Genomic DNA, 16,244 nt, shown 5'->3' on the forward strand with positions numbered 1-16,244 from the left:
GATTTCGATTAAGTCTAATTAAAGTGAGGATAATGCTGGTATTCACTGTCACGCAGGACAGAGAGGGTCATACATAAGACAATAGGTCTAAACTGTAGGCGGAAGTACACATATATATATATATATATATATATATATATATATATATATATATATATATATATATATATATATATATATATATATATATATATATATATATATCATGGTTACAATCAATGTTTTAATGTATGGATATGTGAAAACAACTTTCTATTGTGCACTGCCACACAAGGGCAGGGATGGGTTCATAAGTGATGCAACTTAGAAGTAATATAAATAAAAATTGCTCTTCATTCTTTAAAATGGACAAGGAAATTTTGGATAAATTGTTAGGATGTCGTCCAGAGTCAATAAAATAGTTACACAGTTGGTGGTACAAGAGGCCACGTCTAAAATCCTTTACGGTTTCATATTCAACAATATAGTGTTCTAGTGAATGCATTAAAGGTTTATCACAGAGTTTACAATCTGAGTATTCTGGTAGTGGCTCAGCCTCACTAACCTGCCAGATGTGTCTATAGCCAAGACGAATTCGCGCAACGACTACATCACATTGTCTAGTCCGGTTACTGTGCTGACCATACAAATACCTATTATTACAAAACTTGCCATAACTTTTAATACTGCAGCTTTCAGGTCTCTGGGCATTTCTTTAGTTCTTCTAGATCTGAATTCATTTATTTAATTTGTATGTTTCTAATAATTGCATTAGATAGTCCAAAGTCATAAACAAATTTAGTACAGTATATGTAATGAGTACAGATCCCAACCGCATCTGTGTACAAGTTATAAGTAAAGTAAAATCAGCAGGTATATTTTTATATTTTGAGGTGTTATGGAGGTATGTTCACTCACAGGGTGAGTGATGTTGCCCCATATAGTCATCCTTCGGGGCAAAATTTCAGTAATAGTACCTATTAAGTACAGCAAAAAAATACATATTTTAATAAGTTTAAACAATGCATGTTTAATATTTTTCTGGACTTGACCCAAAATATTCTTAACATACATGCAAGTGATAACTGACTGTCATTTATCACTTGTGGTTACCTTATTAACCCTCTATAGGCTGCTCGACATTAAGTCCATCACCGAACCTAATAAGAAATAGAATGCGTTCTTTATTAGGTTTCTTAAACATAAAGCAAGACAGTCGTCGTATGGCATATCCGCCATAGCCCCCAATATTCTCAGGATTAACGTTCACCTACTGGCTGGTCAGAAACATATAGTGATAGACGCGCACACGACTCACAATAACGTGAAATATTGATGAGAAAATATTATTGTTGTTATTTTAGATTCAGATACTCGAAAAAATAATTTCCAAGTAGCACTGAGTATATAGTAAGCCCGTAGCGGACTTACCTGGCACAGGAGCGGGGCTGTAACTGGAGGAAATCTTATGTTCAGGTTTCCTATAGCGGCAACCTCAATAACCTTTCAAAGGTTGATAGTTTATGCCCTTCTGCAAAATGGATCAACCGAGTGGCCGGCGTTCCCTACTTCTCAGTGTAGGTTTTTGGCTTTCGTGCGTTCTTTTCATGGAAAGAAAAGAAGACACTAATATTAGAAAAAGTCTAATATTCCACCAACAAGGCAAATTATAACACACATTTTACAAATAATTATATTAATTAAAATAATATTTTGTATTAATTGTATTTTTATAATGAATTAAGTATTGCATATACGAGAATTAACACGTTGCTCTACGCAAACCGTGAAGGTAACCGTGAAGGCCTTGGTCGTGTCGCAGGAACAACAGTCTCAGGCTGACGGTCGACCTCCCACGCCACACTAGACCACAAACAAACACATGGAGGGGTACATGTAATGACCATATAGTACGCTTCATGGTGTGGGCGCTGTCAAGGTGACGCCTTTCCTAATCTGCGGTCAGTTTACTGTATGGGGACGCACACACACACAAAGCAGGTCCAAGAGATAATGATCGATCCTGCAGGCACAAATAGGTGAGAATTCTCTTTCTTTCTCTCTCTCTCTCTCTCTCTCTCTCTCTCTCTCTCTCTCTCTCTCTCTCTCTCTCTCTCTCTCTCTCTCTCTCTCTCTCTCTCTCTCTCTCTCTCTCTCTCTCTCTCTCTCTCTCTCTCTCTCTCTCTCTCTCTCTCTCTCTCTCTCTCTCTCTCTCTCTCTCCATCTCTCTCTCTCTCTCAGTGCGTGTGAGCTCCATAAGGTCAAGATTTATTTCTGGCCACGGCAGACAGATGGCCACACGAAGTAATTGCTTTTTAGTGTCCATTTTCATGTCCTAAATTCACAGACCAAAATACACTGTATTGCGCACTAGAGGTAAAGTGGGGAATAATTAGTGGTTGAAACCCTCACGCCTGGCGGGAGGAGAGCGGAGTGTATACTGTGTTGGAGACAGTGTTGGAGACAGGTGTTGGACAGTGTTGGACTCGCTTACAAGTCCCCGGAGGTAACGCCATGATGGTCCTCACCAACTGTGAAAAGCAATACTCTTGATCTTAGTGTTGATCCTATTTGATGAATAAATTATAAAATTATGTTTTTCTTAGAATGCAAATCATGTATTTAGATATAATTTCTTAAAGGAAATTAATATATTTGTCTCTATGTCTTGCAGGTGATGATGATGGTGTTGGTGGTGGCCGATGTCCTGGTGGCGGCCCTGGCCGGTCCATTGGCAGCCCCGGTAGGTCGGATACTGGAGGAGGATACCTCATCGTCCATATCCATAAGATTCGGATATGGATGATGAGGTTAGCATGGACAGACTTTTATATTTCAATTGAATACGGAACTGTAAGTAGTATATATATTGGTATCAACCGATATAAGTATTATATATTGGTATCCACCAATATTAGTAGTATATATTGGTGTCCACCAAAAGGCAGTGACATCACCACTTTTTGTACGGTCACTAATGGTCGAGTGGTTTAAGGCACCGTGTACACCAGTTGCACTGTGCTCCTGGCGGTCCAGGTTCGAATCAGTTCTGGGGTGTGGAGTTTTCCGTTGCATATAGGCTTGGGAACCATTCAAGCTTGTTCGCATTTGTGTTGCTCACGTGGCCCCACAAAAATGAGGTGATTTGATGAAATAGCTATGCCCAAGATTACCATCAAAGTGCTATCGGGGTGGTGGTTCAAATAGCCTCGGCTATCACCGCCTTTTGTACGGTCACTGATGGTCGAGTGGTTTTTGACCCTACCAGTATTTGAACCCCCACCGCCCAAGATCACCACAATATGACATACATATATGATTCCTTTTTCTTGATTTGCAGCAAAATAATCATTTGTATGGCAATGCTTTCAGTTTCAATTTTCCATGAAAGGTCTGTAATCTTCTCTCGTCTTCAATAATCATGTGATTGAGCACTGGCGAGTATGTATCGTCAAATATGGTCAGGATTTATTTAGAATATCCAAAAATAGTTGGTTAGTGAGAATTTATTTGGTGAATAACGACAGATGGTATATGTGAGAGCCATTGCATAACATTTTGAATGCTTACACTCAAGTCAAATACTGTTTATTCGAGGTGAATTGGTCTGTATAATGAGTGGTTGGTGAGTGAAGATCGCCAGTGGACTTGAGGTTGGTGGAGGTATATAAGGTGGAGGCGACGGGTGGTGGACATTGTGGACTGTGACTCCCTGACAAGTGAACACCTTCAGGTCCCCAAGATGGTCTCCAGAGCTGTGAGTGACAGACGCTCCTGTTGGTGTTGTTGGTCTGAAAATTTAATAATGATGAGTTAAGACTAGCTGGTGCTGATGCTGTGCTGAGACCAGCTGTGCTGATGCTGTGTTGAGACCAGCTGTGCTGATGCTGAGTTGAGACCAGCTTATACTGAGTTGAGACCAGCTGGTGCTGATGCTGTGTTGAGACCAGCTTATACTGAGTTGAGACCAGCTGGTGCTGATGCTGTGTTGAGACCAGCTTATGCTGAATTGAGACCAGCTTATGCTGAGTTGAGACCAGCTGGTGCTGATGCTGTGTTGAGACCAGCTGGTGCTGATGCTGTGTTGAGACCAGCTGGTGCTGATGCTGTGTTGAGACCAGCTGGTGCTGTGGTAATACCTTTGATATTAATGTATATGAACATATATCCACAATGAATAACAAAAATTAAGGACATTAATTATGAAGAATGTTTTGTGTTGCAGGTGATGATGATGGTGTTGGTGGTGGCCGCTGTCCTGGTGGCGGCCCTGGCCGGTCCCGCGGCAGCCCCAGTAGGTCACCCAGGATATCTTGGCTACGGTGGATATGGCGGATATGGATTCGGATACGGACTCGGATACGGAGGAGGAGTTAGTTATGTACAAAGATTCGGATATGGACGTTGAGGTTAGCATTTGCAGACTTTTATATTTGAATAGAAAACGGATCTGACAGTAGTATATTGACATCCATCTAAGGTTTCATGAACCATTCAGTGTGTGTATATAACACTTCATTTTAACATTCAAAACATCCTCAGGGAAAGACATTTTGACACTAAAACGCGAGGAATATTTTATAGCTGCTTGAGGTGATACGATGGACGAACAACTGAACATTAATCAGTGTTTCTTCTTCCTCAGACGAATGTGGCAAACTCATTCACTAACTTCACATCACTTTTAAATAAATAAATAAATTTATACATACTGTGTTTGTTTTCATTGCCAAGATTTATCAATATTCTTGTTACTATAAATTAAGAACATGATACAATTGTTCCAGTAAGATAATAAGTAACCACTTACATAAACAAGGGATGTATATACCTGTACACTGAGAGGTGTGTGTGTACTGCCCTTCTCGGTGTATATACACTGGGAGCTTACTTTAGACCAGGATTATCTTCAGGACTAAAGTATACTTGATGGTTGGTCAATAAGCTTAAAGCCTCTGAAAGGCTTTAAGCCTTCCGGAGGCTGGTAAGCCATAAACCCAACGCCAACTAATATACACTTCGAATCTAAACCAATGTTTGGATAAGTGTGTGTGTGAGGCTCTTTGGTCGGATTGGTGTTGGGTTTAAAGCCTATTCAACTCTGAGGAGTTTAAGGCCTTTCAATCTCTGGTGAGTTATTAAGGCCGCCACAATAGTTTACTGACCAACCAGCAAATATACTTTCACCCTGAACATTATCCAGAACTAAAGTAAACTCTCAGTGTACATAGTACACTGAAAAGCTTAAATCACCTTTTGCTGTACTGTATATACGCCCTTTTGTAAAATAAAATATATATATAGTTGATATATATTCCTTATATATATATTATTTTACATATTTATACACCTTCCCTTCCTGGTAAGAGATGATTTCGGGGCTTAGCGTCCCCGCGGCCCGGTCCTCGACCATGCCTCCTTTATTTTGTTTCACATCCCAAGGAAACAGTCCGTAGGAGCTGTGTAACTCCCAGGTACCTATTTACTGCTAGGTAAACATAACATCAGGTTGAAAGAAAATCTGCCCATTTGTTTCCGCCTCCGCCAGGGATCGAACCCGAAACCTTAGGACTATGAATCCCGAGTGCTGTCCACTTAGCTGTCAGGGCCCCCTCATTTATCCTTATTATACAACCAAGGTAAGTACATTTTCCCGAGGAAATATTCCCGGTATCAGGTTCGTTTACAAACAGGATAAGTAGGCTTGCATCAAGTAAGAACAAGCCGTATAGGTAAGCTAGTATCAGGTAAGTACACATAACAAAAACTTTACCTATAAAGCTGAGACTAAAATTAAACGAGTGAGGTCACGATTCAGTCTTCAGTAGGTGACAGGCCACTCACCAGGGAAGGTAAGGGCTCCTGTTGAGAGCTCACTGCCCGATTTAGTCTTCTAATTAGTTTAGTTCATGTACTGTATTATACACCCCGTTCCCATCCCGTGAGTGGTAACAGACCTCATATCCATCCTGTATGGGTTAGTGGACCTCATAACTATCCTGTATAGGATAGTGGACCTTATAACCATCATGTATGGGATAGTGGACCTCATATCCATCCTGTATGGGGTAGTGGACTTCATATCCATCCTGTAGTGGGGTAGTGGACCTTATATCCATCCTGTAAGGGGTAGTGGACCTCATATCCATCCTGTATGGGGTAGTGGACCTCATATCCATCCTGTAAGGGGTAGTGGACCTCATATCCATCCTGTAAGGGGTAGTGGACCTCATATCCATCCTGTATGGGGTAGTGGACCTCATATCCATCCTGTAAGGGGTAGTGGACCTCATATCCATCCTGTAAGGGGTAGTGGACCTCATATCCATCCTGTATGGGGAAAGTGGACCTAATATCCAGCCTGTATGGGGTAATGGACCTCATAGCCATCCGGTGAGCGACAGTGGACCTCATATATCCTTTCAGCGGTAGTGGACTACATACCTATCTTGTGGGCAGTAGTGGAAAAAATTATTTTTTTCACATTATTGATCGATCCCACTGTACTACCACAGATGTTTTCCTATAGAAGCATCACCTTCTCGTTGTGTCATTGTGCACCAAACAATCTTTATTATAATTCATGTTATGCTATTAACCTCAAATTGTGTTTGGTTAGGTTTAAGTTTGGTTAAGTCAGATAGTGTTAAATTAGGTCAGGTTAGGTTAAGTCACGCAATATTGCGTAATTTTTAAGTTACGTAAGATTACGTCACGTACATAATGACTGATTAGGGCAGGTTATTGATAATAGCTGAACAAGAAACTGGACGGTGCCAGGATTCTTAACAATTCTTCTATGCAGATGGTAAATGTTCTAAATACCTGGAATTCCTGGTAACATCACTATTTTTGGATAACTGCTAATGAAACATTGATATGTTTATATATTTATTATAAAAAAAACTATGTATGGTTGATGTGGAAGTTGCGAGGACCGACACAGTTTAACTCTGAGAAAGAAAACACACAGATTAATATCCATCCTTACTGTTCATTGGACAAATTTATCTACTAAAAGGAGTTTTCAATGATTAAGTGTAGATTGAAATATATACGAGTATATATATATATATATATACCTGGCCCAGCTTGGCCTCAGCGACCATATCCATATCCGCCAAATCCACGTCCAAAGCCACCATATCCGCCAAATCCACGTCTAAAGCCACCATAGCCACCATATCCGCCATAACCACCATATCCACCGTAGCCAAGATATCCCGGGTGACCAACCGGGGCTGCCGCGGGACCGGCCAGGGCCGCCACCAGGACAGCGGCCACCACCAACACCATCATCATCACCTGCAACACAAAACATTCTTCATATAATTATTGTCCTCAATTATTGTCATTCATTATTATTACTTCATATTGTCTTAAATTGTGATTGAATGTTAATTCTCTTAAGTTTAATACAAAATATTAACATCAATCATTTATCCCTTAAATACAGCACTAGTACCAGCTGGTCTAAACATAAGACTAGCAACAGCAGATCTAAATAGTGCATTAGTTATTCTAAACAACGATTCAGCCTCAATTTATCTCAACATATTAACAGCTGGGATTGGATAGGCCTCTCAACAGGAGCGTCTGTCACTCACAGCTCTGGAGAACATCTTGAAGACCTAAAGGTGTTCACTTGTCAGGGAGTCACAGTCTACAATGTCCACCACCCGTCGCCTGCACCTTATATACCTCCACCAACATCAATTCCACTGGTGACCTTCACCCACCAACCACACATTACTGACCAACTAAGCTTGAGTACACAACAGATGTTCCCTGTTGTTGACCATATGTCAGTATCTTGACGCAATATAATAATGACCTCAGTAATTACAGTATTTATTCTTCCTCTCTCTCCCACCACCCCTCTCCTCTCTCTCCCCTCCTCCCCACCGACCAAAATGTTACAGGATAAAGGGAAGAGAAGGAAAGAGAGGATTGGACAGTGAAAGGTTAAACAAGTCGGGCAAGACTGGGGAATCGAACGGTCTGTCAAGGATTGACTGTCTATATAACAGGGTCCAGGATAATGGAAGGAACCAAGATAATGGTAATAATAATGCGTACCCCCATGAATACGTATGAGAATTCAGACAGGAGTACCAAAAAAATCAATAGAGCAGCAACTACAATCACAGAAAGGAGTCACTTCTATTACAAATATTGGGATTTTGGTTCTTATTAATAGGAGACTTCAACCAGGGTAAGATAAATTGGGAGGAATGAGGACCTCGTGAAGGAACATATACTAAGAAGTACAAACAACAGGAAGCAAATATGAAAATTTGTTTTAGTCAACAAGTTAAGTAACACAAAATATAAAACGAAACTAGCTATAAAATGCATAAATTTAGATTGAATACAGAACTGGGCAAATACTGGTTTGGAAGTATTTGATTTATGAAATAAATTACTCTGTAATATGATAGATATCGGATCGTCGTATTGTTTCAGTCGTAGGTGAATGAGATTGCGAGCAATTAAATAGGAGGTGCATCACATGGACCAATAGGCTCTCTGCTGTTCCTCTTTCTTATTCTGATGTTCTTCTTATGTTCTTAACAATGATGAACCAGCCAGATACTCATCATGAACAATCCAGATATAAGACCAAGAACAATTTGAAGCCACTCTGGAATGATCGACCTCCGAGTATTTGTGTTGTAATGACTGAAAAGAGAGAAGAGTTCAACTGTTCAAATGTTACCTGCTCAAGGAAGGTAACAGGATGTGCGTGGCTGACATTCAGGGAGAGGGAGGGTAATCATGGTGGCTGGCAGGTGGGTTCTGACAACCAGGGGTAGTTTGGAACTCCCTTAAGACTGGTCGAGCATCATAATAAATGTTCTAAAGCGCTTATGCCAAATATTTCTCATGTCAATATTTCTGCATCGTTGTTGACTTGTGCTGTTCTACTGACATCTCTCCTACAAAAATATGGTTAGAGGTCTTTTCACTATATATAACGCAGTGTTGATATGATGGGTATGGTATTAGTAGAAACGCTTTAAGGAATTAGCAGACTATTTGGAAAGATTTCGTAGCATTGTTTTCCTCCTTAAAATTTTAGATGTCGTTGTCATGTTCCCTCATTTTCCTACTCTCCTCCAATGTAGAGAGAGATTAAGTTGTCTAGGACAACCGTTATTGGTGACTGCCCCCACAGCTCAGGAATAAACCTGTCTTCATATGACCACTTTCTCCATTATTGGTTTGTCAGTCAAATGTAAATGGTTTTCACTTGACATGAGCTTCAACAAGTGCCTAGAGAGTTCATGACAAAGATAAGCGCTTGGTTCGATAGCCAAACCACTCATCAGAAAATGAAGAAAAGACGACGTTTCGTTCAGTCGTGGACCATCGTCAAGTCGACTTGATAAGGTCCTGGACAGGTAGAAACGTCGTCGTTTCTTCATCTTTTAATGTTTGCTTTGGTCCTCATATATTCAGCGTGTTATTGTGACTCATATAAGCTTATGGTTTTATTTTCTTGCGTGTTAACAAAGCTTGTTAACAAAGGTATTCAGGTTCTGTAGCGGCAATAATAATCACAAACCGATAAACTCACAGACCTAATGATTCACAGACTGACTGGCTCACATAATAACAGAGCAAACGACTCACAGACCTGCACAACAGAGCAACAAATTCACAGATCAACAAAGTATAAACAAAAAAATCGATAAAAAGACATATACACTCCAGTTCCGGCCACAAAGAACATTTAAACAGACGTGAATTCCGCTTCTCAGTGTATATATGCACTAGGAGTCTATACTCTAGTTATGGACTATTTTCAGGACAAAAGTATACTTTCTAGTAGTGCATTAACAGCCTCTCAGACGAGTAAAGTTGAGAAGCTAAAATGAGGTCATGATATATTTGGGCAAGAAGCAGACAGATGGGTAATTGCTGGAACATCTTTCGTAAGAGCTGAATGTTGACGCCCAAATTAGACATTACACCAGAGGTGAGTTTGTGAGTAGTGAGTGGTTGACAGCCGGAGGTCACCAGTTGACTTGAGGTTGGTGGAGGTATTTAAGGTGGAGGCGAAGGGTGGTGGACATTGTGGACTGTGACTCCCTGAGAAGTGAACACCTTCAGGTCCCCAAGATGGTCTCCAGAGCTGTGAGTGACAAACGCGTTTGTTGAGAGGACTATTGAACGCTTGGCATTGATATGTTGAGATCAGCTGAGGCTGAAACGGTGTTTACATCATCGATTGCTGAAGTTATATTTAGAAGAGCTACTAATATAACTCTATTATGTAGCATAAATTAGTGATACCGTACTTGTTTGTTTAAATTCAGGTTAGAAATTAATACATTTAAATTTTAAATGTATTATTGTGCTTGAATGCTACCAGTAGCATTCAAGCACAATATAACGTAACAATAATGAATAAAAATTAGAGAGGACATTAATTATGAAGAATGTTTTGTGTTACAGGTGATGATGATGGTGTTGGTGGTGGCCGCTGTCCTGGTGGCGGCCCTGGCCGGTCCCGTGGCAACCCCGGTAGGCAACCCGGGATATCTTGGCTACGGTGGATATGGTGGATATGGTGGCTATGGTGGATATGGTGGCTATGGTGGATATGGTGGTTTTGGATATCGCAGATATGGGTTTGGATATGGACGCTGAGGCCAAGCTGGATCAGGTAGGATGACATAAATATGTTACTTATTTACATGTTCATCCCATGTAACATATTGGTATACCTTTAACTGATTATAATGTGTAGTTATATCTCATGTTTAGTTTATTTGCTCAGAAATGCTTCACACGATTATATTCTTGTCATATGATAAAAGTCATATGATTAAATTATACAATGGACAAAAAGACTCATAATTAATCATGATATTTCTACTTCTTCAGACTGGCACTGTGACGAATGTTGCAACCTCATCATCAACCTTACATAGTTTTTTAATAAATATATAAATATATCTTTGTTTCATTAGCTTCTTCACAGAAATATTGGCTCTAAGAAAGGTCAAGTTTGCAGAAGTTTGATCAAGTGAAAAATTATTATTATTATGGATAATAGACCTGTCCTCTTCCCTTGCTGATTCAGAACTGGTTTCTGGGAGAGGTCGGTTCCTTGCTCCTCCAAGGCCGTTCACCCAATCTGTTGTGATGAGCCATTAACTGAGTGGTAATGCTAGGCAAAACAAATAATTCAAATCAAAACTTTATTTCTAAATGTAGTACATTTGTAATTTTGAAAGTTTATATAAAAAGCAAAGTACAGTACATTAATTACATAAGAGAATCGCAAGACATTGTAAGCAGAATCGTAAGCAGACATTGTTATTATGAAAATCAGAAACTTAATGGGTTACAATTTAAACAATTTCAATATTGACTAAACTAAACATTTGTATAACAATCTAAATCAATTATTAAATTTTAGGCATAAAATGAGTGACATTTAGCTAATAATTATAAAACCACTCATACCATGACGCTGCATGGTATGAGTATTTGCACAGCCTGAGTATTTGTCATTAACAGATTCTGAGACTATCCTGCCTCAAAATCACAACACAAACACAGCTCATGCAACATCAATCTCACTTCAGTTGGACTCAAAATGCGTGCCAGTAATCCATCTCTCTCTGTGTGACAGCATAGTTCCTTAATTCCAAATACCCAGCTGGGGGTGGGGTCTCCCTGCTCTCTCTGCTGACCATTTGTGTTATCCTGCCCTGTAGACCCGCTACCCCGTTAAAGATATCACTCATTATTAAGTTGAATTTTCTAACTATTAAGTTAATATTTCTGGAAAAGTCAAAGTGGTCAGTGATAAGTTAGTGTTTGTAAAGACTTGATTGAGCGTGATTGTTAGGGTTAACACCATATATCCCCTCAGAAGGGTATAACCGACCTGTTATCGCAATAGATGAACCAATGGATATCATTTATAAGGGATGCGAACCTCCAATAAATCTATCATTATATTAGTATTATGGCACAAAGAAATCACATTAACGTAATGTATCAATTAAAAAATCAGCAGAGGAGGAATCGAACCTATGTTCTGGATACTCTCAAGCACAAGCCTTAGACCACTACGCTACGACATGGTCAAAAGCAATGCAACCTGAGATTCTTTGTGCGTTTGAAGAAAAGCTGTGAAGGTGAACTCCTAGACTACACCCAGACTTTATGCGGACAGTGTGTATGAAAACCCTGATTTGGCTTCAGTTGAAGCCTCAGGACTCCGTTTAGAGTATTAGAGTAGTACTGTTGAACACACTAGGCCTACATACTGTTGAACACACTAGGCCTACATACTGTTGAACACACTAGGCCTACATACTGTTGAACACACTAGGCCTACATACTGTTGAACACACTAGGCCTACATACTGTTGAACACACTAGGCCTACATACTGTTGAACACACTAGGCCTACATACTGTTGAACACACAAGGCCTACATACTGTTGAACACACTAGGCCTACATACTGTTGAACACACTAGGCCTACATACTGTTGAACACACTAGGCCTACATACTGTTGAACACACTAGGCCTACATACTGTTGAACACACTAGGCCTACATACTGTTGAACACACAAGGCCTACATACTGTTGAACACACTAGGCCTACATACTGTTGAACACACTAGGCCTACATACTGTTGAACACACTAGGCCTACATACTGTTGAACACACTAGGCCTACATACTGTTGAACACACTAGGCCTACATACTGTTGAACACACTAGGCCTACATACTGTTGAACACACTAGGCCTACATACTGTTGAACACACTAGGCCTACAGGTTGTTGCATCATGCAGAACACACTTAACCTACAGATTGTAGCATTACGTACAATCATCACTACCAAACTCTGGTAATAAACACCCAGCAACACAACACTGTGTCACACAGCTAGGCCTATTGAGCCTCTCGCGAGGCACCATCTACGAAATGTAAAAAAAAAATATTAACAAATTTATGATTTTTTTTTAATTAACTTCCTTATCCACTCTATTATCATCCATTACATATATAAGATTAAATAAATTAGCTTTTTGACTCTTACTTGGTATTAATATATTGGGGAAATCTTAGACTAATATTTTAAGTAACTGTCTAATACCAATTATATCAAAATTGCTTCAAGTTATTAAAATAGGTAAATCCAGAAAAAAATTATTTAACATACAACCAGTGTTTATTGAAAATCAAATTTCGAGCATAATATTTGGCGCACACGTTCGTTATTAGTTAAAGAATTATATATATTGCATCGTTAAACATTTAACACTTTTCTATACAATGCTTAATACCACAACCTTGGGCGGAACTGAAAACAAAACTGTACCACGATTCCTGATAATGTTTGCCGACCATCCGGGCAAAATCTCGGTTGAACTCATTATTTCTGGGAAACTAATAATAGCACAAAGATATATTTATATATTTATTAAAAATAATATAAGGTTGACGCTGAAGTTTCCACATTCCTCACAGTGTCACGACTGAGGAAGGACGAACACACTGATTATTGTCGAGTGGACGAACACCTTCATGTATTCTGAGTTGACTTAACATGTAAGTAAAAGTTTTGTAATCCGAGAAATTTCAACTAAATTTAATTAGTCAAGTGGTATGCACTAAGGTACATGCACACGTGTATAAACAGGAATATATAAAGGTACATATAAACATGGATATGTACAAGGTACAGCTTATGAAGTTATTTCAAATAGACAACTTGGACAGGAGAATTACCTCAACCAACTTGGCCTCAGCGTCCATAACCAAATCGATGTCCAAATCCAAATCCACGTCCATATCCACCATATCCACCATAACCACCATATCCACCGTAGCCAAGATATCCCGGGTGACCTACCGGGGCTGCCACGGGACCGGCCAGGGCCGCCACCAGGACAGCGGCCACCACCAACACCATCATCATCACCTGCAACACAAAACATTTTTCATATAATTAATGTCCACAATTATTGCCATTCATTGTGGAAAATATATATTGTGTTTGACTGTTAAAATTCTTAAATATATATTACAAAATTTAAACAGATAAACCTCATTGATTTATGATTTATCGATAGAGCACTAGTACCATCTGATTTCAACATAACATTTGCATCAACTGATCTTAATAGTGCATTAGTTTTTCTAAGCAACGCTTCAGCTTCAACCAAGCTCAACCTATCAGCAGCAGGTGGTGGATAGTCCTATCAACAAGAGTGTCTGTCACTTACAGCTCTGGAGATCATCTTGGAGATCTGAAGGTGTTCACCTCTCAGAGAGTCACAATCCACGATGTCCACCACCCGTCGCCTCCACCATATATACCTCCACCAACCTCAAGTCAACTGGTGACCTCCGGCTGTCAACCACTCACTACTCACAAACTCACCTCTGATGAGTTTATCCATCTGTCTGCTTCTGCCTAAATATATCATGACCTCATTTTAGCTTCTCAACTTTACTCGTCAGAGGGTCTGTTAATGCCACCACAACAACTTACTAACCAACTAGAAAGCTTGCTTTAGTCCTGAACATAGTCCAGGAATGAAGTAAACTCTCAGAGCATATTTACCGAGAAGCTGAGTACACCTCAAAAAAAAAAAAAAAAAAAAAAAAAAAAAAATATATATATATATATATATATATATATATATATATATATATATATATATAAATATATATATATATATATATATATATATATATATATATATATATATATGTGTGGTTATGTGTCGTTATGTGTGGTTTCCTCCGAGGCTATGGGTCCCCCTTCTTCCAGCCAGAGGTGGTACTCCCTTCCCTATATATATATATATATATATATATATATATATATATATATATATATATATATATATATATATATATATATATATATATATATATATATATATATATATATATATATATATATATATATATATATATATATATATATATATATATATATATATATATATATAAAATTAAATATGACCGAAAAAGTAAGATTAATAATTCTAACACGAATTTTCTCAATCTTTCGTACATTTCTTTTCACTGTTGGAGGTAAATAAAAAATCAATTCTCCAAAATTCATTTTTATTTCTAGTCTGACGCGACACGAGCGTGTTTCGTAAAACTTATTACATTTTCAAAGACATTTACATTTTAATAAGTTTTACGAAACGCGCTCGTGTCGCGTCAGACTAGAAATAAAAATGAATTTTGGAGAATTGATTTTTGATTTACCTCCAACAGTGAAAAGAAATGTACGAAAGATTGAGAAAATTCGTGTTAGAATTATTAATCTTACTTTTTCGGTCATATTTAATAATATATGTCTACAGGAAAGACTGCTACCAAAATATACTAATATATATATATATATATATATATATATATATATATATATATATATATATATATATATATATATATATATATATATATATATATACACACACACTATGTAAAAGACACATCGACCACTTTATGTAGGCCATACGTAAATCTGTGTGTCTGTGTATTTATGTATGTAGGTTAGAGTAGCACTTTAAAAATACTACAATCACCTTCTGTGGTTGATTGTTCAATAAATCCTTGAACTATATCACACTTCCGCGCCGAGCTGTTTACAATTGTCCGAGCAATAGATAACACATTATTAACATAAAGTTAAGGATTTTATTTTTCTGACCTCAAATGTGGCGTGCTTGGTATACATAATGCGTTCACAGATATGTTACAAATGTTTTTAGTTTTAGCTTAAATATACTAAATTCTTACTTTAAAACCATCAACTTGATATGGTTGCCCCCATCATGCAGTAAAATAATGCAGTGTTTATGGCAATAACTTGCCCGATACCCTCGTCAAGTTGACATAACATCTCGGAGGGTCAGAGTTTTACCATCCGATTTCAATTCACTGCTCTCTTCGGGCAAGAATTTTCAATATCCTCTTCGGCAGTGTTATTACCCGTCACTGTTACTTCACACATTGACTTAAACAAATTCTCCTTTAGCTTCCACTTGTGTGTGTCTCTCACGTATCTTGGTCCTTATGAGGTTGCCCATTCTACCACTCTATCTTATCCATGTTTGTTGTCTCTGGTAGTAGGCATCCTTCAGTGTAAGACTATGGAGTTGCGCCCTGACAGGGCGCAAATCCTGGGTAGGTAGATATGGAGGAGAAGCTTTTACCAATGCAGCAGGTCCCCCCTCTCCACGTTGCTGAAATTATCC

The 16,244-nt window shown here is 38.6% G+C and overlaps 3 long non-coding RNA genes across 3 annotated transcripts; 1 reads left to right on the forward strand and 2 right to left on the reverse strand.

Annotated features, from left to right (window-relative positions):
* Positions 1 to 6,857: 6,857 nt before the first annotated feature.
* LOC123767818 (uncharacterized) lies at positions 6,858 to 7,654 on the reverse strand. Its single transcript, XR_006774013.2, has 3 exons — positions 7,587 to 7,654; positions 7,062 to 7,284; positions 6,858 to 6,932 (listed from the first exon to the last, which is right to left on the reverse strand). It is a non-coding gene; the product is annotated as an uncharacterized lncRNA (long non-coding RNA).
* Positions 7,655 to 9,982: 2,328 nt separating this feature from the next.
* LOC123767816 (uncharacterized) lies at positions 9,983 to 10,943 on the forward strand. Its single transcript, XR_006774011.2, has 3 exons — positions 9,983 to 10,119; positions 10,441 to 10,651; positions 10,873 to 10,943. It is a non-coding gene; the product is annotated as an uncharacterized lncRNA (long non-coding RNA).
* A 2,501-nt stretch (positions 10,944 to 13,444) lies between these two features.
* On the reverse strand, positions 13,445 to 14,300 carry LOC123767814 (uncharacterized). The gene is made up of 3 exons (XR_006774009.2): positions 14,247 to 14,300; positions 13,750 to 13,942; positions 13,445 to 13,496 (listed from the first exon to the last, which is right to left on the reverse strand). It is a non-coding gene; the product is annotated as an uncharacterized lncRNA (long non-coding RNA).
* Between the last annotated feature and the right edge of the window lie 1,944 nt (positions 14,301 to 16,244).

The sequence above is a fragment of the Procambarus clarkii genome, chromosome 67 (genome assembly GCF_040958095.1).
Source record: "Procambarus clarkii isolate CNS0578487 chromosome 67, FALCON_Pclarkii_2.0, whole genome shotgun sequence".
Taxonomy (NCBI): Eukaryota; Metazoa; Arthropoda; class Malacostraca; order Decapoda; family Cambaridae; genus Procambarus; species Procambarus clarkii.